The 22,195-nt window shown below is 46.5% G+C and overlaps 1 protein-coding gene across 7 annotated transcripts in view; it reads right to left on the bottom strand.

Moving 5' to 3' along the window:
- The window catches only part of LOC138566285 (uncharacterized), a 75,529-nt gene that overhangs the window by 46,420 nt on the left and 6,914 nt on the right, over positions 1–22,195 (bottom strand). For all 7 annotated transcript variants that reach the window (XR_011301891.1, XR_011301890.1, XR_011301895.1 and 4 more), the window contains exon 2: positions 21,118–21,205. The gene's annotated coding sequence lies outside the window, so the exon portion shown is untranslated. The remainder of the gene's footprint in view (positions 1–21,117; positions 21,206–22,195) is intronic.

Here is a 22,195-nt window from a genome sequence, read left to right as displayed (position 1 = left end):
ATTCCTACAAAAAAGAAACAAACAAAATCAGCATAGCAAAAAACCTAAAGAACTGTTCTCATAAATAAAAATGAGAAATCCCACTGTTTGCAACAACACCATACCATCATTGAAACTATGCAACAACCTTGCTGAACACTTCAAAAACAATCAGCGCTAACCACCAAATCATACAAAGCAGACAGATCAGAAACACGCACCCTACCCTGCCAGCCGAGGATCGTCAGAACAAAATGCAAAGCTTCCCTCAAGTATCAGCGGACACATTCGTCAAGCTGGTAAGAAATAGCAACAAAGCAGGCTCCCCCATGGACACTCGTCCCCACAGACCTATACAAGTCAGTCCTCACACAAGAACACCTATGAAATACTGAAACCTATCACTTTCAACAGTAAAAGTACAGCGATCATTCAAATCGGCGTACATCAAGCAACTCCTGAAGGACACAGCAGGCAACATGGAAGACCTCCCAACTACAGACCCATCTCAAACATCCCCATCCCATCAAGCCTACGTCTATAGAAAACAAGAGTACATAGAAACACACCTACTGCTGGACCAGCCACAAGTCGGCTTCAGGAGGACCACCCATCCACACACCGCTAGAATTCTGCACAGGAAAACCACCAACCCAACTAGGCTGCCACACAATATCCAACACACAGGATGGTCAAAGACGTTGAGCCCAGAAGCCCAAAGTAAAGTTAACTTTAAAAAAATATATATTTTTTTTAAACTCCTGCTAAATGTATTCTAAAACCTCAATTTCCACACACACTTCTACAGAAACTCACAACCACATCTCCAAACAGCAATCCACACACACTCACCACACCATACCATCACATAACCTTGAACAGAACATGGGAATCGCACCAACCCGGAAAAAAAAAAGAAATCGCACCTAAACTCAGCGAACAGTACAAACTGAAATTAGGCCGTCAACAGGACATCACCACTGCACTCTACCTATTCCCGCTTCACCCCCCGTCCCCAGTTTTGTTTTTCTTACAACAACCTTTTCAGGTCTGCCAAAGGACCAGTCAGTGGTGCTAATGTTAAAGGGTACTTGTACCGAGCACCAACATAAATGTCAAAACTGCAGATAAAATATAAAAGAAACATAGGTGTACCGTGCCTCATAGCGCCTTACAATCAGAAAGCGAGGCGCTCTACATGTGCATGTGAGGTAGGAGATTTGCAATGGGAAAATTAGTGAGAGAAAGAGGTACACCTATAGATGCACATACACAGGGGACCCTATAGAAATAAGTTTTGGGCGGTAGGAATATACAGATCTGTTTTGGCGCAGAGTTCACTAATAAGTTAGGAATTGTGCTGGCTGAAAACCTGGGCTGGGAAATTGAACTGACTGGGGAAAACTGCAGCAGTTGCGACGACCATCTTTACGGCCTGGTGCATTGTGAAGGGGAGAAGCAATCTCTAAGTATATGGGAGTCTGTTAGTGAATGACAGAAGGATTTCGACCACCCAGTAGGGCTGGAAAAATAGACCTAATGAGAGTTGCTTCGGGGTAAAGGAGCACCGACGGATCATGGATTTTCAATTGAGTTGTCAAGGTCTGGGCTGGAATGTTAGTCGCATAGTTTAGAATGAAATGTGGACACCCAACACGTTTGGGCGATAAAACCCGCAATAATAGATTAAGGAAATACATTTGTTCCCCTCTTCACATCAACGGAATTTCCATAGAATAGCTGTGTGCGTCACAAGGAGCGTTAAAGGTTTCTAACCAGATGAAACCTGTGATATTGCAATTTTTTGCAGGTTATGTAAACTGTAACTAGGAGATGGGGCTATGACCAAATCTAGAATGGCCCGGAGAGAGGTGTGGTGTAAATATGAAACATGCAATTAAACGTTAAGAGGATGGTGCTTAGATGAATGTATGAGTGTGGAACAGAAGGGAATATGGTTCAATTTTATAGGTTTAACCAATCATGTGTGGGGGTTGACTTTGTAACAAAACCTCTGGGAGTGTTAACCTACATCCTGAAAGCAGGCATATCTGATCCCGATATTTAAGAAGGGTGAGTGGTCTGACCCTCGAAATCATCAATTGCCATGCTTGATGGCTCAAGGAAAATATTTGTTACCTGCATTTATTCCATCATGCTATCAGACTGGTTTTCGTAAAGGTCTTTCCACAGTGTTCAACATCTTGTTAACTCGCCAATACAAGAAAGAAAGATGCCGCCCCCCCCCCCCTTTGACGTTGCAACTGCTTTCGATCAAACTATACTGTAGAGCAAGCTTAGTAGGATGGGGATGCCTAGCGAGTTGTATGCATGCCAACTCACACCAAGGTAATGTTGCATATGTTAGACTCAATGGCCAGGCAAGCTCTTTCCCCCCCCATAAAACAAGACTGTGTGCTTGCACCAGTTCTTTTTTAATCTACTCATGGCTGATCTTTACTGGAATAAATAAATGTTCCTCTGAAATTGGGGCAAGCAACCTTCCCTTGGCTAGATTATGCAGATATCATTGGTGACAACACCTACGTTGGCATTTGCCGAAATGCACATGCAAGATTAGAATATGCCAACATCAAATCTAAATGTACGCGTTTAAGCAAAACTAAGATTTGCAGGCTTTATATCTACATGAGAAATAATAATGAATAAAGTGGGCTGCTACTGCTTTTTTAGGCTATGATAATAAAAGATTAAGTTGACCAACTGAAACAGCGCCGTTTGAAAGATATGGTTTCCATCAAAAAATTTGTATATTGTGATGCAAGGTACAGCTTAGTGGGTTTGATAACCGTGCAAAGGTAGAAGTTAATATCCAGTAAAATCTATGCACGAAGACCATGGGCAATACCCTTAAAGGCGTAATTTGGAGGAAGGATATTAGGCCCATCAAATGCTTACCAGACACAAGCATTTTGTCTTAACTGGCCCTTATCTCTGGCCACGACAAGGATTAACAGGGGAAAATTATATAATCAAAATAATGTGTGCTGTAGCTGGATCATTACTGTTTTAGAAAGAAAATAGTTAAGTGGTGCTACTCCGACCCTTCTGAAAAAAAAGCAAAAGAACAAGAGCTATTTTGATCCAATAGCTAGGACACCAGACTAGTCGCTAGGTGTGGAGGTGCTCTTAGTGTCTCTGAAAAAGAGCTTTGAGCATTTGGATTGGGTTATAAATGTGTGACTATGCTTAAACCTCTAAGCACGTTTTGTAAAATGTATTGTAGGAGTGTATGAGAATATTTCTTCAACATCCTAAACCTGCACGAAAACAAACTGCGAAAGTCACTGTGAGAAAATTAAAGTAGCCCCATTTAAAAGGCTTCATGCTCAGGCAAACACTACATGATCGCCATTATTTTACATTAGCTCAATGCACTATGCGTAGGTTTGGATTCTTGCAGCATGATAATCTCCATCACCCCACAGCTGAAAGCAGCAGTCAGACTTTCACTTAAAGGCACACATTCCAAAGTTGCAACATTTACACAGCAACAGGCCAGATGCCGTGCAGGAAGGGATTGGAGCGAAAGGGTAGTGAAATATTTCCCAGAGTTTAGTGTGTACGAGATCATGAAAGCGCAACATAAAATGATACTAGAATCCAGAAGTTTACAAACAAGACACTGTATTCTGCTTGATCAGACCACGTAAGGTTTGTGGAGTCCCCACAGCCATGTTCAAGAGAAAACAAACACGTGTTTTCCTAGGCAGAAGCAACAACTAAATGAAGGTCACACTTCTGGAAGGAGATGAGCAGCCAGACACGAAGAAGCATGTTTGTAGAGATTGCAGCACACCACCAGGGTTTGAAATGGAGGGGAGCTTGGAGCCAGGAGCCATTTAGCTCTTGCTTCCAGCATAGTAGAGCCTGGTGCATCTCTAGTAGCTCCTCCCTACAGGGTGATGCCAGACACACAGGAACTGGTTTTAGTGCCGGCTTATCGAATCTGAATTTCGAACCCTGCAACACTGCCACATGTACGGTAAATAGCACTTGCAGAGCTTCTTAGGCAAACAGGTAAGCAGAGAAACCATTATTCACAGCTCGACCCTAAGTAGTAGTAAACACAGATATTTACACAGCTCACATCACATGAATGCAGCAGTGATGCAGAAAACTCAACTTGCATAAGCACCTTTGCCAATACAATAGAATGACATAGGAACTAATGCATTATAGCTGCCTACACTGTACACTGCCTGAATGTATCAGCAAAATAGAGACTTATGGAAATATGCACTGCACGAACACCTTCACATTTGGGCCATTATGAATGAGAAATGTTTGTCAAACGGCAAGGTCCCAGAACATAAGGTTAGCATTCAAACAAGATGAACTCATGCAGGAAGGACATCAGGTAACCTTTCCACCAACCAAAGTTACAAAATGTACCGATAATACAGTTCTTAATGACCAAGTGGTCTGATGCCAATCCGCTTAGGTCACATGGTCACATCTGAAAATGATTGGCCAAGAGCTCCGGGCTTTCTCACGCCACATTTACTCCTCCTGGAACAGCCAATAGAAGACCTAGTTGAACAGTGACATGTATTACCACTCACCATCCAATCATGGAGCTTGAGAATGAAGGGGACCTCATTAGAAATGAGCTAACCTGCACGGACGTCACTATTACCACATGCTTAGAATAGGCCAATGGAAGTGTGTATGGAATCAAGTATACTGTAATTCATGCCAACCAATCACTATTGAAGAAATGTGAAACAAAATGTTGCTTTTGCCATCTGTAAATACGATATAACCATGCACACTACTAGAATTTGAATGTCTTTTGGACGTTTCTCTGAATAGGCAGTTATTGCAATACATTGTTTTTCTTGTATCATTGCATTTTTGGCTCTTTGGGTTATTTTTATTGCATCAGAAGGGACTTGCCATACAGCATTAATCCGCCTTGGCCTCCCGTCATTAAGGATAATATTTATGCCAATAAGATTCAATAAATTGCCTGCACATGTGATGGGATGTGGAACCGGATTAAGATTGCTCGTGCAGATTACGCGGGGATGCTGCTGCAATCGAACCCATAAAGCAGGTTGTCACCTCTTGCCCTGCGAAACACGTGGAAAATCTAGACTAATCGGGGTGATATTGGAGTTACGAACTGGTGGCATTGTACTGGAGTGAAAATTATATCTATTGATGATTGGAAAGCGGTCACAACCTTCTATTTATTATGGTGTATGTTTAGCATTCTGTGTACCCATTGTATGAAATGTGTTTTTTGTTGCAATCAGCCATAACAATGCCTGGAGGTTTTATTGTATAATGTGCAGTGGATTATATAAAATAAATGTTTGTACCGTGTGAAATATTAATGATCCAACTAAAACACTAAAGAAAATATGGTGTTTCACCGAAGTGACTTGCTTACCAGTAAGAGTCTGAGGCTTATATCTGCTTAACAGTCACATGCTTTGCATAGTCTACAGGGGAGTTCCCATCTTACTATACCATCTCCTACATGTACAGGTACCAATGAACACTTTAGTGTATACGTCCTATGATCATTTCTTTTGCCGACATGACGTCTGCAAAGGTTGCGTGTAGTGAAATGCATAATTTCTTTCGTATCAACGGTGGCCTTTGTAACCGAGTCACCCTATCTGATAACTGAAAGAGGAAAAGAAAATAAAGACAAAAGCAAAAAAAAATGTAAGTAAAACAAATGGTACACTGTATTCCCCCCCCCCACCCCGTTTTGAGCATTTGGAAAAAGGCTGGCAGTCTTATGGACTGGTTAACATGAAATCATGAAATCTAATAGTAGCGAAGTGTGGATGCTTTCAAATCACTACTTTGGATTTATAAAGACAAAAGGCTTCGATACGGACAAGGATTGTAGTTCACTAACGTCTGAGGGATGCGACTGCCATTAGGAAAGCCACTCTAGCATGCATCATTCAGTCTAATGGTAGCAATGGCAGAGCAGCCAGACTCATTAGGAGCAAGAGAGGGCTATAGGACGGTACTAAGAAATTATGGTCTAAAGAAACACATGTAAAAATAATAAGTTTATATATTTATTGGGCATTTATATAGCGCCCATTCAGCAAATGGGGTTTCAAAGTGCCACAAGACAAAAGGGGCAGGGATGGCGGGGGAGCCAGGGAAGAAAAGTAAATGTCCTACTAGGCCTCGTGTCATTCGGATCGTGCAAGTGCAGTAACAAAAAGTGCGATGGAGTGCTGGTCGGGGCAGAAGGGGTAATTATAGGGTGGAAGGGAAGTGCGGGGCAGAGGGAAGGCATACATGGTATAGAAGCAGGGGGAGAAGTGGGCCCCTGGGGCTAGTCAAGTACCAAGGGTAGGTCAGGTGGGCAAGGGATGCAAAGGGGGAGGGTGACCAGGATGCTGGTGTTGACTGGGCGAGCAGAGGAGGGCCTGGTGCCCTGTAGGAAGGGACCAGGCAGCCAGTCCAGTGCAGAAAGGGGCATTAGCAAGGGGGAGGGGGGGACTAGAGAGTCTTCAAAGCTTCCAGAACAGATCTGGCTCAAGCCGGAAGGGGACAGGGGGGCCATTACAGAAAAGTTCCTGCCAAACATCTACACCCCAATCCCTGCTTGAAGAAAATGTCTGATCTGCAGAGAGTTAGAGCTAGAAGACTGAAGGGCTCTAGCAGGGAGGTATTAAGGAAGAGAGAGTTGTACGTAGCAGGGTCACAGGCCCCAGAAAGCCTTGTGGATGATGCAGAGGGTCTTTAACTGGACCCTCGCAGCCACCGGGAGCAAGTAGAGAGATTAAGACTGGAGAGATGCAGTCCCTGGGCTTGAAACCGAGGATAAGTCTTGCTGTCCTATTCTGGATTAGTTAAAGGGTGCAAAGGGAGGATAGAGGAAGAGACTGTTGCAGTAGTTCAGCCTAGAGAGGACCAGAGCTCGCTCTGTGGGAAGGTGAGGAAAGGGAGAATGTGTGAGGAGGTGCAGCTGAAAGTGGGCCTTCCCGGCAGGGTCTGCGATGTGTGGAGAGAAGGAGAGATGAGTCAAAAACAACGCCAGGGTTTTTAGCCTCACAAGAGGGTAATTGTAATGTGTATTTGTAAAGCGCTTATACACAAGTGAAGTGCTTCAAAGTGGGAAGGGAACAAGGGAATAGTCATTTTTAGGCCTTGAAGATTCCGAATGACCTAACAAAAATAACTAGCATACTAGGCCAGAGGCATTTCTACTAGTTTAAGTGCATGACCGGAAGGAATGAGAGATTGGGGGGTGAGGGTGGCCGAAGAGCATACAATCAAACTACCATACTAGGCCTTGCGACATTTCAGATTGATTTGTGGTTGGTAATCACTAATACGCCTATGCGCATTAGAGTATTTCAGGCACAACCAAAGCTAGGGAGGGGAGACGGAGAACTTGCTAGGCCCAGTACATTCAAGGTTGTGCAAGTGCGCAGACAGAAGTGCGGTGGAGGGGGGACAAGAGCGCCCAGTCCAGCAAGGGCATAAGTGCTGAGTGGTTGCCACTCGGCATGGAACGTATTCAGAGTGCAGTAGTGCCAAGCAGAGTGCAGAGGCCTGGAGGCAAGTGAAGTACTGGGGGAAGGGGGTTGAAAAGGCATGTGAAGCTCTGGAGGTGCACCAGGCGACCAGTCAGCCAACTGAGCAAGTTGGGGAAAAGAAAGGAGGAGGGAAGCAGGAGAGAGAAAGGAAGAGAAAGTAAGGTCTTGAGTTTCTGGAACTTAAGGTGGTCCGGCACAAGACAGATGCAGGGAGTGTTCCAGAGGGAGGCACCTGCAGAGGATATGGATCTACCGCCAAATCTGTTTGGAAAAACAGCTCAACTGAAGAGAGTTGGAGGCGGCAGAGCGGAGGGTTCTAGAAGGAGAGTATTTCGGAAGAGAGCATTGTATATAGAACAGGCCAGTAGGGGGCCTGGCCCCAGAAAGCCTTGTGGACTATGCAAAGTCACTTCAAGGTGATCCTTGCGGCCACAGGAGTAGAGAGATTTCAGCGCTGGGAGAGATGCGGTCACTGGGCTCGAGGCCAAGGATCAGTCTTGCGGTTCTGTTCTGGATTAGATGGAGGTCGCAGAGTAGAAGTAGGAAGATTTAAAAAGACTGTTGTAGTCCAGTCTGGAGTGAACCAGGGCACCGGAGACGGTGCAGCCAATAGTGGTACCTTTTGGAGAGGTCCGAGATGTGAGAAGAGAAGGAGAGAGTAGAGTCGAAGATGACCCCCAGATTTTTTGCCTCACTGGTGGGTGAGGGCACAGGACCAAGAGAGGCCGGCCAGAGTGAAAGTAGGAAAGCAGGAGGGGACACATGGGGTCAGCCAGAAAGTAGGAGGTAGCAAGGATCCCAATGAGAAGAATCTCAGTCTTATTGACATTAAAAGGGAAGTGCACTCAAAAATGGTATTGTCCCGATTGTTCCGCCATGTATTTTTAAGCATACTGTAATCGATCTTCAATTTTTTGCTATGCGTCTTACCTTAGCTTTCCTCACTTTTACACATGCGAAAACAGGCTGGGCGCTGCCATCTTGTGCTAATCTTATTCGTTGAGGCATCGCCCTAAATTGAAGTGCCCTTGGGGCAAGAATACAGATCACCCACCCCGCAAACCAACATCACTAGTCCAAACTATATGCTCCAGCTACTTTCATGATGTTTGTGGCCAGCGTAGCCAAGTGTGGGCTCCTTCCCCGACCTAGTCCTTCCAATTCTGCTCCCCTTCCCAGATTGGCCATCCAAAACCCATTTGGTACACACATCCAGGGCAGCCGCAGCCCATGCAGCCCTCGTGGTGAAGGACAACAGCTCCTGAAGAGACAGTTCCAGACCGTGTTTCCCATATTATCCAGAGGTGCCTGCAGCTGTCAATCAGCATTTACCGACAAGGTAGGGGACCAGAACACTAAGGGATCACCTATTACCGCTAATCAAAGTGTACAATCCCATCGAAAATCATTCTAACCCCCAACTGAACAGTCTTGTATCAGATATGGCTTGTAGCCAAACACTGCCTCTACATAGCTTGTGCCCAATAGCCATACTCGACTCTTGATCACCTTCATCCCATAGCCGTATATTGGCTCGCTCCAAGATACTAGACCAGCAATATATTGCACTCGATTGCCCTAGGTCAAACATTGCCTTCAGTACATTGTGCCCCGCCACATTGTCCACATAGCTACTTTAGATTGACTGTGCCAGATAACCTAAATGTGTCAGATAGAAACCCTTCACATCTAGCCCGATTGTCCCAGATAACCTGATTTGGGACATACAGCAGCTCATCAGAACTGGCCTGATTGCGTCCGCTACCACCACTCAAGAGCTTCAAATTAATGCCCGCCTTTCTTGTTACGGTGATTACTGATATTGCATCTACTGTTGTGCCCCCGTGTTAGACCCTCTATCCAGTGGTCCCTATTCTAGGTGCTACTACTGCATTGACCTTTATGGCATTTACGTGGTTGTCCCCCGGTTTTGTGCCCCTTCTCACTCTATCCAGGTGTCCCAAATCTAGGTGCTGCTATTGCATTTACTATGATTTTATTTACTGCCATTGCATATAGTGTTGTGCCCATGTTCGACCATTACGCCCTCTGCCCAGGTGTCCCAAATTTAGGTTCTACCACTGCATTGAGCGCTATTGCATTTGCTGCTGTGCCCCCGTGTTAGGCCATTTCTCCCTCTACCCAGGTGTCCTAAATCGAGGTGCTACTATTGCATTTAGTGTTACGCCATTCATCGTCACTGCATTTACATTACTTTTGCTGTCATTGCATTCACTGTTGTGCCCCCGTGGTAGGTCCTCTCCCTCCGCCCCAAATCTAGCTGCTGCTATGGAATTATCGCTCACTGGATTCATGCAATCTTAGTGTTAGGCGCACCAAACCAAATACCTTCCCTCCTAGCCCTCTATACGCGCAGCTACTCTGACCCCGCCCCCCCCCATAGCTCGCCTGCAAACTACCACATCCCTTAACCATGACCGACTTCCCCTTCCCTATGGAGATATCAACTAAGACCACTTCTCCGCCCCCACATCCCTGGCCCTTCTGCATCAAACCCACCCTCCCTGCCAAACCATAATGCACCCCACCCAGCCCATGTCCTCCGTACTAGTGCCTTCATTCACACCCCCCCCCCCTGCATGCCACATCGGATCTCCAACTCCTCCACCATCACACCCATACACCCTGAACCCCCCCCCCAAACCACCTCACCCACCCCGCATCAACATTCCCCATCTATCTCCAAGATCAGACGTGAGCTCTGGCACACCAAATACCAACCGTCTCTTACCGTAATCCCACATATTCCAGCCCAAACACCCCCCTCACCCTCCCTCTGCCCCCAGACATCTATTGAGAACGGCCCCCTATCCCACATTCGTACACCCTGCACAATTGCCAACTCACAAGCCACAGGAGCTCGCTGGCGCGCCAAACATGAGCCCCCACCACTATCACATCAGGGTGATCCTGTAGGAACTCCCCGAACCCACCCACCCCCGACCAACCCCCTTGCCTCATCAACAACTTTCTTCTCCTGCTGTCTCCTCTCTCCTCTCTGTGATCGCCATGCCTCCCCTTCTATCTCCTCCTTGGCTACCGTGCCTCCCCCTTCCCTCTCTGCCCCCTCTCGAGCTCCTACACCTCTGATCTGTACCCCTACCCGGAAGTCCTTCAAGGATGGCAACCTTCTCCATATTGCCACAATAAACTCGCTCTGCTGACAAACACTCCTCTGATATCTTCTTTGACTCAACCCTTTCCTTCTACGCCCACATCTCCGAGGTCTCTAAAAAGTCACATTTCCAACTGCACCTCCTCAGAGGTACTCTGCCTTAACTCTCCTTCCCCCAGAAGCTCATGGTATCCCAAGCTCTGGTTCTCTCTAGCTTGGACTATTGTAACAGCCTCTTTCTAAATCTACCTGCCTCTATTCTCAGTCCTCTGCAACTAATCCAGAACAGGACTGCAAGACTTGTCCTTGGCCTCATTAGCTCTGAAATCTCTCCATTGGCTCCCAGTGGATGCAAAGATTAAACCCTCTGCATTGTCCACAAGGCATTCTGGGGCCTGGGTCCAAAATACCTTCAGCTATGCCTCCGCAAATGCCTCCTCGAGCGCTTTGCTCCTCCAACTTCCTCGGGGTCAGCTGTTCGGCTGGGGCCTCCATCTGGAACAGCCTCCCTGCCACTCTAAAATGAGGAGAACCATCTCCAGTTCCGGAAGCACCTCAAGACCTTCTGCCTTTGCTCCCCCTCTCCCCTGCTGATCTGTTCTCTTGGCACCGTGCACCTGGCCACCCTCTGTCCTCCGGGCCCAGGTCACTGCTCACCCTGCCACCCTCCCGCACTGGGGTCTGTACATGTACCCATACAGCTCCCCCCCCCTTTTCTTCCTGCACTTATCAGACCCTTAAACCTAGCACTTGCAAATTGCTGGCGGCACTGTTTGTTGCTATTATTTATTTACTATTAATCTGTTTCTCCTCTGCTTCGCACTTTCCACTTCTCCCCCCCTTCCATGCACTTTTCCCCCCACCCTCTCCCATGCACTTGCGTGTTCCCAATGTCACTGGGCATAGTAAGATCGCTGTTATATTCTCCCCTGTTCCCCTCCCTTGCCTTGTCGCACTCTGAAACACTTGTGCACGAGCGCACTAGAAAAGAAATATCAATATCTGCCACCCAATCTCCATCACTCCCTTCCTGGATAAGCTCCTGGAGAAACTGGCCATCTCCAAGCTTAACCTCCACACAATCTGTTGGTTGTCTTCATGACCATCAGTCTGGCTTTAGAGCTGCCAGAAGCATGGAAACTGCTCTCCTGAACATCCGTGAAAACCTGCTCATCTTGCTTGATTTCTCTTCTGCCTTTGACACTGTCAACAAGGTCCAACTTGGGTCCTTCCTCTCCGCTATCTTTTTCTGTACCTGTGGTGTCCCCCAGGGGTCTAACCTCTCTCCCTGGCTGTTCAACCAATACCTGGCACTCCTTGCCCACCGCATCTCCACCACAACTCAGTGCTATGCGGATGATACCCAGCTCATTTTCAGGCTATCCTCTGCCTCCTCATCTCTGACCATCTGTCTGCTATCCAGGAGTGGTGTGCACCAATGACCTCTGCCTTAATGCCAGTAAGACTGAGCTTGTCTTTATCGGCACGCCCGCTCCCTACTTCCCAGTAGCTCTCTTGGCCCTCTTCCTGCACCCACCTGCAAGGCAAAAAACCTTGGGGTCATCTTCAACTTCACACTCTCCTCACATCTCCGACGTCTATAAGAAGTCACACTACCAACTACACCTCAGAGGTATTCTTCCTTTCCTCTCCTTCCCCCAGAAGCTCACCGTCTCCAGAGCTCTGGTTCCCTCTAGGCTGGACTATTGCAGGCCTCCTAAATTCTAGGCCTCCTTCTAAATCTGCCTGCTCCCACTCTCCGTCCTTTGCACGTTATTCAGAACAGGACTTCGAGACTTGTCCTTGGCCTCAAGCCCAGGGATCTCATCTCTTCAGGACTGAAATCACTGCACTGGCTCCCAGTGGCTGCGAGGATTAAGTTCAAAACCCTCTGCATCGTCCACCAAGCCTTCTGGGGCCTGGGCCTCAATATCTTCAACTCTCTCTTCTTAAATATCTTCTTTCCCGAGCTCTTCGCTCATCTACCTCCAACTCCCTTGGGGCAGTCCCTTCTCGAAGCAACGAGTTGGTGGTAGATTTCTTTCTTCGGCTGGTGCCTCCCTCTGGAACAGCTTCCCTTAAACTTGAGGAGAACCATCTCCGGTTCCGGAAGCACCTCAAAACCTCTTTGCTTCTGCTTTTTCACCTCTCCTCTGCCGACCTGACTGTATCCGGAACTGCACTAGCTACCTGGACACCTCCGATCTCAGGCCCAGGTCCTCCCCCACCAGCGTCACATCTGCACTGCCCACCAGGCTAGCCTCACACTTGGGGACTCTTTATGTATCCCCACAGTCCCCCACCAGCCCTTGACACCCAATGTCCGCACTTGTCACATGATGGACGCTACTTTAACTTGTCATCTTGTATTGCACTGCCCCTGCCCCCTTCCCACGCACTTGCGTGATCAGAATGACACCTGGCCTAGTAGGATCGTTGTCCATCCGTCCTTTTATTCCCCCTCCCTTACCTCGTCACGCCTTGAAACACTTGTGTATAGGCACGTTACAAATGCCATATATTCCCCCCCGCCTTCAGCCCTCCGGGCCCCCGCCATAACCCTTTTTGACCCCTGTAACATTCTCCCACTCATGTAAAGCCCCATGTCGCACCAACATCACCAACTGCCCACCAACACACTCCATCCACCCCCCTCAATCAATCCCACATCTCCTCTCCACCAACAACACCCCTTCGAAAACCCAGCTCTCCGTGAAAGCGCAGACCCACAAAGACATTGCACCCCACGTACCCAGCACAGCTAGTCAACTCGCCATCCTCACCTGTGAGACCCTCTCACACTACCACCCCCTGGTCGACCTCCAACCCCAGACCTGCCCCCTCCAAACCCCTTCTCTCAAAGTAGCACATCTTGCCCTTTTCTAAATCCATCCCCCTTCACATCAGACCCCCCTACCCTCTATCACACCCCTCTTGCCGCCAAACAAACGTGGAATGGGTGACCGGCCCTCTCCCTCGACTCTCCATCCCTCACCACTACATCTGTCAACCTCCCATCCTTTTCCAGCCCTGCCATCAGTCCCACCCCTCCTGTCTCAACCCCCTTGAACGAGACCTGACGCCACACCACAGGTGCACCACTCAAAACCCTCCCTTAATCCTTCCCACCACATCTCTTGCATACCCACCACTGCCCACCTAGTCTTCCTGCTCCACATCGACCAAACCCTCACCCCCCCCTCAAAGAGCACTTGCATCACCAACCCCCAGTCAGTCGCAGCCACCGAGACCAATCTGACCGCACCTTCCATCGCATGACTCCTTAGCCCCTGCCTCTCAATCCAACTGAGTACTCCCAGTCACGAGCATCAAAAACCAACACACCGCAAAATTCACCTGCAATCTTTTCAATGCCCGCTCCGTGGCGAGACACAGACAACATCTTCGACGTCCTATCCTGACCTCATTTTCATCACTGAAACTTGGTTCTCAGATGCTTTGCACCGGTTGCGCATGAGGCTTTCCCCCCCTGGCTACTCGCTTCGCCACCACTAGGTGGTCGGTTGTGAAGGGGGTTGGGGGGGAGAAGAGAAGGGTGCCTGGAAAACCCCATCTCACTCACTGAAACCCAGACATGCAATGCTAATCGAATCCCTTCTAGTAAAACTCTACCATTAACACTCACAGCTGCCTACTCATATACAGACCCCCCCTGGATATGACAGACACCTTTCCAACAATCTGTGACTCACTAGCTACCATTCAGCTAAACCACCAAACACTCACATCACTGGGGGAGACCAACAGTCTTGGGGCACTCAACCTCTCCCGACATACCACAGGTCCAACCCACTTCGGTGGTCACACTCTTGATGCCATCTTCAGCACCTAAGACCTCGTCTTTGTATCCAGTCCCAAACTGCTCACCTTGTCAGACCACTCCGCCATCACTTTCTGTCCACACCCCCCTGACCCATGGCTCTCCCTACCCTCACAATCCCAAATGTTGGAACAGTCAAGGTACTCCATGACCTAGCTGAAGCTCTGCTACACAGCCTCCCAACACCGCCAACCTCAGATAGACCCTTAACCACTGAATCCTTGAATCACTACTTCCTCTCACCCTCTGAACCTTTCAAAAGCCTAAATAAATCTTGAGCGCAAATGGTGAACATCTAAAACCACTCAGCAAATCGATGTTCGCACAACACCGTAATTACAAATCTGAGAACAAAAAGGCCAAAAAAAAGTCTTTTAATTAACTAATCCTGAACTCAGCAGCAAAGAACTCCACGGGATTGTTAGAGAGAATTCTCATTTCTGTGCTAATTCCCTTCAACCATAGAGACCCCCCAGCTCTTTAGCTGGACTTTAGGAATTAATTTCTAACCTGGCTTGAGTGAGAAAAGGTCTCACTAATGTATTTTTGATCTGATTTGGACTCTGTTTCCTTTGTTTTTGGAGTCTGACAAACTTCATATGCATATAATTTTTGTATGGTTACAGTACCTTCAGTGCAGTGTCAGAGAAATACTTTAGATTTCTCGAAAGGGTTAAATACCTTCTCTTGGGTGAACTACTGTTTCCAAGAGTAGTAAAGCGAAATTGATATTACACCCCCCCCTCCCTCCATCCCCCATGTAGGTCCAGCACACCCCATTTTAATGTGGAAGTGCTGGGGGGGGTTTACTTGGTAGCACCTGTTCCTACTTACTCATGCAACATTTTTTATGTTACCCTCACTACTTTAAGTGACAGGTGGCAGTGGTTTAATTTTCCTACCATTGTGCGTTTTTATCGCAGGCTGAATACTCTGCTGCAGTATAGCACCCATGGGGGACAATTTTGTCAAAATGGCCCGGTCTTTTTTCGTCATTTCTTGCTTGTGAGGTCTTTCTGGGGTTTTACTCTGCACGCCAAACCAACTTTGACCTTTTGTTTGTTCGCCTTTGGCAGGTTTCAGGGCTGAAACTTGCCTCTGGCTCCAGTGTGTCTGGCAGGGCAGGAAGCAAAGGACGTGCCCTTAACTCCCTATCCTTAGTCTCCTTGCTTACCTAATTGCACCCAGTGCCGATTGGTTGGCAGGACAGCCACCCTGCTGTGTGAGTGACAACTAGGTTGAGCATGAATGGGAGAAACTTGCAGCGAGGCGTATAGGACTGATGGCAGAGTCGACCACTAAATAAAACTTCTGATGAAGGAATCATGAAGAGAAGCTTGCTGCATCCTCTGGGACCGTTGCACTGCCCGGTGAAGCCCTGCTGCTGTGCTGAAGCTCCAATTCCGAATCGACTAGAGAAGCCCTGGAACGAACAGCTTCTTCCCTTGGGTTAGTGGGACCAACTAAGCCCGAGACGAACTTTGCTAGAATACCTTCCCCAACTGGCTGTACTTTTGTTGCTGCTGGAACTGAGTGCCTGCCAGGGGTCGAGAAATCCATAGTAGAGTGCATTGTCTTTAAGCCGGACTGAAGCTTCAGGAAGATCCTGAGGACCCTCCCGAAGTAGGACAACCAAAGTGCGAGTCATCTCACCAGAGTGCTGGACTCAAGGAGCAAAAGGAAGCCCATCAATGATTATAAACAATATGTTACTGATGGTTATCAGGAAGATGTGACTATGGTCAGAGTAGCAGCTCCATGATGAATTTGACAGGTGCTCTGGGTATCCTCCATTTTGGGATACCGAGGCCCTGCCAGTGGAATTGGTCGATTCCCAATAGGAAACAAGATGGCCCCTGTGGCCTCTTGCTTTCGATCGCCTGTTACCTTACTTTTCCCGAAGACCCTGGAAACCCGGACTCTGTCCCTTCCCCCTGACTGGCTGTTGGGTGAAGTTCCATATATGGTATTGTTTGGGGGGAGGGGGTCCAGGCCAGACTGTCTGGGGCCTTCCAAGCGACTATGTTGTGGGTACACCCGTGGGGTGTGACCTGGGTGAATGGAGTGGATGACCAAGACGCACTTCTTGTTATGGGCGTCTAGTTTCTGGTATGTGATACAATGACAGACAGCTCTGCCTGTAACTGGAATGAATGCAGTGTGTAATGCTGAATGGCTGGCTACTTGCCAGAATCCACATCCCGTGTTGTGAGTGTCTGGATGGAGAAGAATGGCCTGAAGGCACCGAGTCGGATTGGCTGACTACCTGAATGCCCTTCTGAATGATTGGTTGCCCGAGTGTGACCCAGCAGAGTGGATGGGAGATCAACAGTATATCTGGGGGCCTCTCACTGCTAGAAATCGTTCAGAGGCTGAAGTCGAAACTGATGCTTAACTTTGAATCCTACTGGAAGAAGAACCGCTGCTGCGGTCCTTCGCTAATCTGAAAGCTGCTGTGCCTTCAAGGAACTGATCCCAGAGAGGACCCGACTAAGAGACCTCTTCCCGAGCTACGAGGGACCATCGTGCACCAGCTGATCTTTGCCAAAGCTCCCTGGACATCAGACCCTCGAAAGGCTGCTGACAGGGACCGCTGCAGAATCACGAAGAGAAGCGCACTGACATTGAAGTCCATCACCGTCGCCGAACGGAACCGCAGTGCTCCTTTGCCTAAGAACATTTAAACAAGGATGCCCTTGCGCAACCTCGTCGATCGCTTTCGTCCTGCCGGAGAAAGTCAATGTCGCCAACAACAGGAGAATCTGCTGGTGGGTTTCCGCCACCCAAAGACTTCAGGGACGCCGGACGACTCGACACCTCTGCTGGGCCAAAGTTCATTAACACTTTGCGGCAACGAACGTTGTCAAGGTGCGCCGCACGCCTCCGCTACATTTTTCGACCGATTGGCAACAAGCCCCACAGGAACCGGAGCTGCAGCCACAACAACGGTGTTCATCCGTTTTCCTCATGGGATCTCGACGATCCATGGCTCCTACTTTAAAGGGAGCCGCTCAAGAAGGATCTGTCGACGACCCGACGTTGAACTCTGCTATTCCAGGTACATTAGGGTTGTAGAACTATTGAGAAGGAAATAAGAGAGTGAACAATATACAGACTGGGCTTGTACGATGTATCTTTATTTACAGGTTGCCCAGGTGTGGGGATCCTCACACAGAACTGGGTCTAGGTAAACGGGGCCAGTATTCTGCCAATTGTTCTAACCAACTTCTTTCCTCCTATGTAGGTTGCTGTTTCTCTTTATTACTTGATGTGTGACAATTAAAAGTACAGTTGATGCACTTTAATGAAATCTGATGGTAATTGCGGTACCATGTAGAACTGTATATATTTGCCATTGTAGATATAACGGGGCACAAAGTGAGTTATTGTGATTATGTATATAACCTTGAACCTTATATAAAGACTGTTTTCACAGTGTGTGGACATTCCTTTGTGGGTGCTTTGGGTCTATTGATTACTCCCGAAATAAAGAATCTTGGCGGGGGTCCTCTGAGCCTCTCCTCTACCATTTAGAGAGCAGGAGTTCAGACCCCCTCCCCCCTCCAGTCTTTACAAACACTATTTAAAACAATAATCAGATCACCACAAAATATTGGTTTCCGGTCTATAAAAGGTCCCCAAAATAACCCTTCCAATTACCACCTTATGGCAATGCTGGATGCTTCCATCAAGATTTTGCAAGTATATTGTAAAGGGAATTTAGGAAACGGCCAGAAAGCATCAACTTATTGCATGAAAATCAAACTGACTTTAGCCCGGTGATGGGAACTACACATTATATAATGGACAGTCCAGCTATCTGACACCAACATTATTCTTCTGCAGCATTTAATGGCGTTAGCCGCCAATTGATGTGGAAAAGCTACAGAAATGGGTTATTCCAGGCTTCATGTAATACAATATTGCACAAATGAGGCTGTAACAAGCAAGAATGGAAAAAAAAACAGGAAGATGATCCAAACCTTGGACTACCATTCCACTAAAGCAGAGGTGCGTCCTTACAGCACCGTTGTTCAACTTTTACATCTCCAATATGCATGAAGCACTAAAAAGGCACGCACTGCTTTCCACCTAGAATAGTTTAACACCATTATGGTTGGGGTATGCAGACTATATAATAAGGGAGCTTAATTGTATGAATACACCTTTACACAATCTGCACCCTCCAAAGGTGATTTGTTATTTGGATTCAAATAAAAAACCTAAGCTTGATAAGTTTAAAAAAATAAAGTCTTTTAATTCAATTCAAAATCGCTATATTGGATGTTAATTCACAAAGTAATAAGTCTCTTGTTTCCAGTAGACACTGAGTTAAATGATGTAAAATGTGAAAATATGAATCGGATATGTCCTTAAGTACTTCAATTGGTTTCTTTAGATTTAGACAAGCCCTCGACACGCGTTCCCCCAAATTGATTCATTTGGTTCCTCAGGTGGGAGTATTAAGACATTGTGAGCTGTGAACAAAATCAGTAACAAGTTCATCTTGATGAAAAATCTGCACATTTATGATTTTATATCATAAGGGATCAGGCATCTATTGGATTGCAGCTGACAGCGCTCTTGCTGCACACTCTAAAATTATGAAACAAATTGGATAATGCATTACATCTTGGTACGCTACTAAACAGTAAGAACATAATACTGACTAATCGTGCAACCACTAAGGCATTAAGCAAATGTATGCTTGCGAAAGTATTTACATGCTCGACTGGTGGCTACTCGGTCCAGGGCTTACTTACAAAGTCTAGCAGAATATCAAGACTAGGTATTTTCTATGGATTGCAAACCTACCATGAAACGAGACTGGTTAGAGACAGTGGAAGGTAAACGCTGGCGATATGCAATAGGCTTACAACGTGGCTTCCCTATGGAAGCCATTAGATTAGAAATTGGGCTACCTTCATCATCGCCCCTTAAAAATAAATGCAGTTTACTTTACTACATAAAAATGAAAAAATGTAATGTTATGGGATTGGAGTAACGGAAATTTAATTAACGCAATCCTGCAATGTACCATACTAGTGTTAGTGACATTCGACTGATACTTTATAAAGAGCAACAATATCATGAAAATGTTACTACGTTTCAATCCGCTTCACATGCGGACTGCGTTGGGCTCAAGATTAAAACTTTAAGGAGAACGTAAATGCATATATTGTAATTTGGCTCGAGAAAAATGCAGATTCTGTAATTTGGCTTGAGACTGGACATCTCTAGACTCCATGCAAATAACTACTAAAAGCATACATAACATTTTAGACACAGATTACCATTGGGACTATAGAAGGGCGAGAAAATCTATTTCCATATCTTCTACAGTACATAGATTGTAGAGACAAATTCTTGCATCGACAGGTGTGTGTGATTATGTAATGTTTTATTGGAATTTATCACACATTGAACTGTACACATTCCAATGTATAATGGATTTAAATGTGCGTGTACGGTTGAATAACACTAAATACACGTCTTAAGTATCCGTTCTCAGCATGCAAAAGCTGCCTGTACGCTGCATGTGTGCAGGGCTGAATATTCCTTTAGCTCTAGGCATGCGTTCAACCCGCCTCGTGTGCTCCAATGAAGTAATTGTTTTATTTGAATGCCTATTTTTGCTTTCTTCATTGTCCGTTTAGTTATGTTTCAGTGAACATTTAAACATAGGAAATGTTATAGCGATATAGATTGATGATGCAACCAAACAATCCCTAATGTACTACCTTCCCTCTGCAGGGCACTGTGCTGCTGAATAACCCAAAGCAGTTCCATCCACTCAAGTTTGAAGCATACAAAGCGAGGAGGACTTATTACCCCTCCTCTGCCTATGTACAGATGTTTTAATTAAGTGTTTCACAATTAACAGAACAAAACAAAAAAGGTGATGGCTGGAAGGTTTTGAATTAATCATAACCACAGGCACATCTCTGGGCAACCCCCCAGACCATCGTTTTTCAGCCTGCCAAGCCATTCCAGATGGGGGAAAGACCATATGCAAATCCGACTTCGTCCCTCCCCAAAAGGAGCAATCCAGCGCGAATTGCTTGGTCACACCCCATCTGCACGAGACTGCAATCACCCTCAGACATTTTACGGCCCTGATTTGCATATGGCCCTTCTCCTTTTTGTAATGGTTTGGCGGGCGATGAACTATGGTCTGGAGGGTTGCCCAAAGCGACGCCAGGGGTTAGGATTCATTTCAAACCCTTCCAGCCATCACCTCTTGTTTTGCTGTATTCAACCCAAGTGGGTTCGGTATGCCCAGGTGTGGGTCCCGTGCCTGCTGGGCCTAGATACCTAAGCTGCTACTCACAGATACCCAATGAGGCTGAAACTGTGACCTAGCAGTTCGGGCTGGACTGTCCCTATTGGGGTGGGTCTAAACCCGATTTGCATAGGTCTTTCCCCTTTTTGTAATGGCTTGCCAGGCAAAGAACCATTGCCTGGAGGGGTGCCCAGAGTGATGGCAGATGTTAAGAATAATTCTAAACCTTCCAGCCATCAAAACCTTCTAGCAATCACCTCTTGTTGCGTTTGCACAATGAGCATCCAAAAATAGAAATTAAAACGCATTGTATTTGATCTTTATATGTACTTACCAGAGCCATCGAAACCATGCTGCTCTGAATTGAAAAAACAACTGCAGGCCTTACTGTCTCCTTCGGCTCATCACAGTTCGTTACTCATCTACAAAGGGTTACAAAAATAGTTGTCAGTACTGCCATTGCTATTCCCTTTGAATTACGTATACAATATGCAAACACAATTTAGCTGTTCACTTTTTGACTCTCTGCCAACTGGTACCACACAGAAGGCACAATTCGAAAAAAGTTGATGACCAGGAGCGTATTCCAGCCCCTCTCGTCAGCCATCACCCTGTAGGTAGAAGCGAACTCTGGGGAACCAAGAGCGAGGAAAAAGCGTGCCGCAAATTTAACTTCCAGATGATATGCAAGCCACCCCCCACCATTATGTTTAAATGTGTCCTAATTCTTCTTTAACATTCTCAAAGTGAATGTCACATATACAGGTTTTTAATGCATCTGTTGACCGGGGAGGAAAAATGTAGCTTTTGGTAGCCGTTTAAAAGCTAACCAAGCTCTACTAGGCTAGAAGCAGGCGCTAAATAGCCTATGTTACTGTAACTGTGTTTGGAAAGAAGTCTAAAGAAGCAATTTGCATCTCATCTTGAAGTTACATTTGTGGTGCATATTCAGGGCTCACAAAAGCTACTCACCAACTTGCAGATTCAAGATTTTATGAAGGACTGCCATTTGCATGGCTTGACTGTCCTGGCAAGTATGGAATTTGTTTTACTAGGGGCATCTCCATTTCAATTGCCTCACAACCCACCTCCATCTTTCAGAACTACCAAGATGGAGTCAAAAGTCATAGTAGATTCACTGAACCATGCTTTCCCCAACGCCAATCGTTTCCCCAGAGGAATAGTGAAAAAAACAACATAATGCTTTCTTTTGAGATCACTAGATCTCAGGGTTTGCCCAGCCTGAAACTAGCATGTAGACGCAAAGGTACAAAGCACCCATTAGCAAGTTTTAACGTGTGCATCATTTAGCCACAGCCCTTCTGGTTTTGGTGTATCCTAGGTTCACACCCTAGAAGTACAAAGAAATGACACTGCAATCATGAATAAGTCGACACCACTTAACACATAAG

Source organism: Ambystoma mexicanum, chromosome 1p, assembly GCF_040938575.1.
Source record: "Ambystoma mexicanum isolate Mex_15411 chromosome 1p, UKY_AmexF1_1, whole genome shotgun sequence".
Lineage (NCBI taxonomy): Eukaryota > Metazoa > Chordata > Amphibia > Caudata > Ambystomatidae > Ambystoma > Ambystoma mexicanum.
This window is presented reverse-complemented; position numbering and strand designations above follow the sequence as displayed.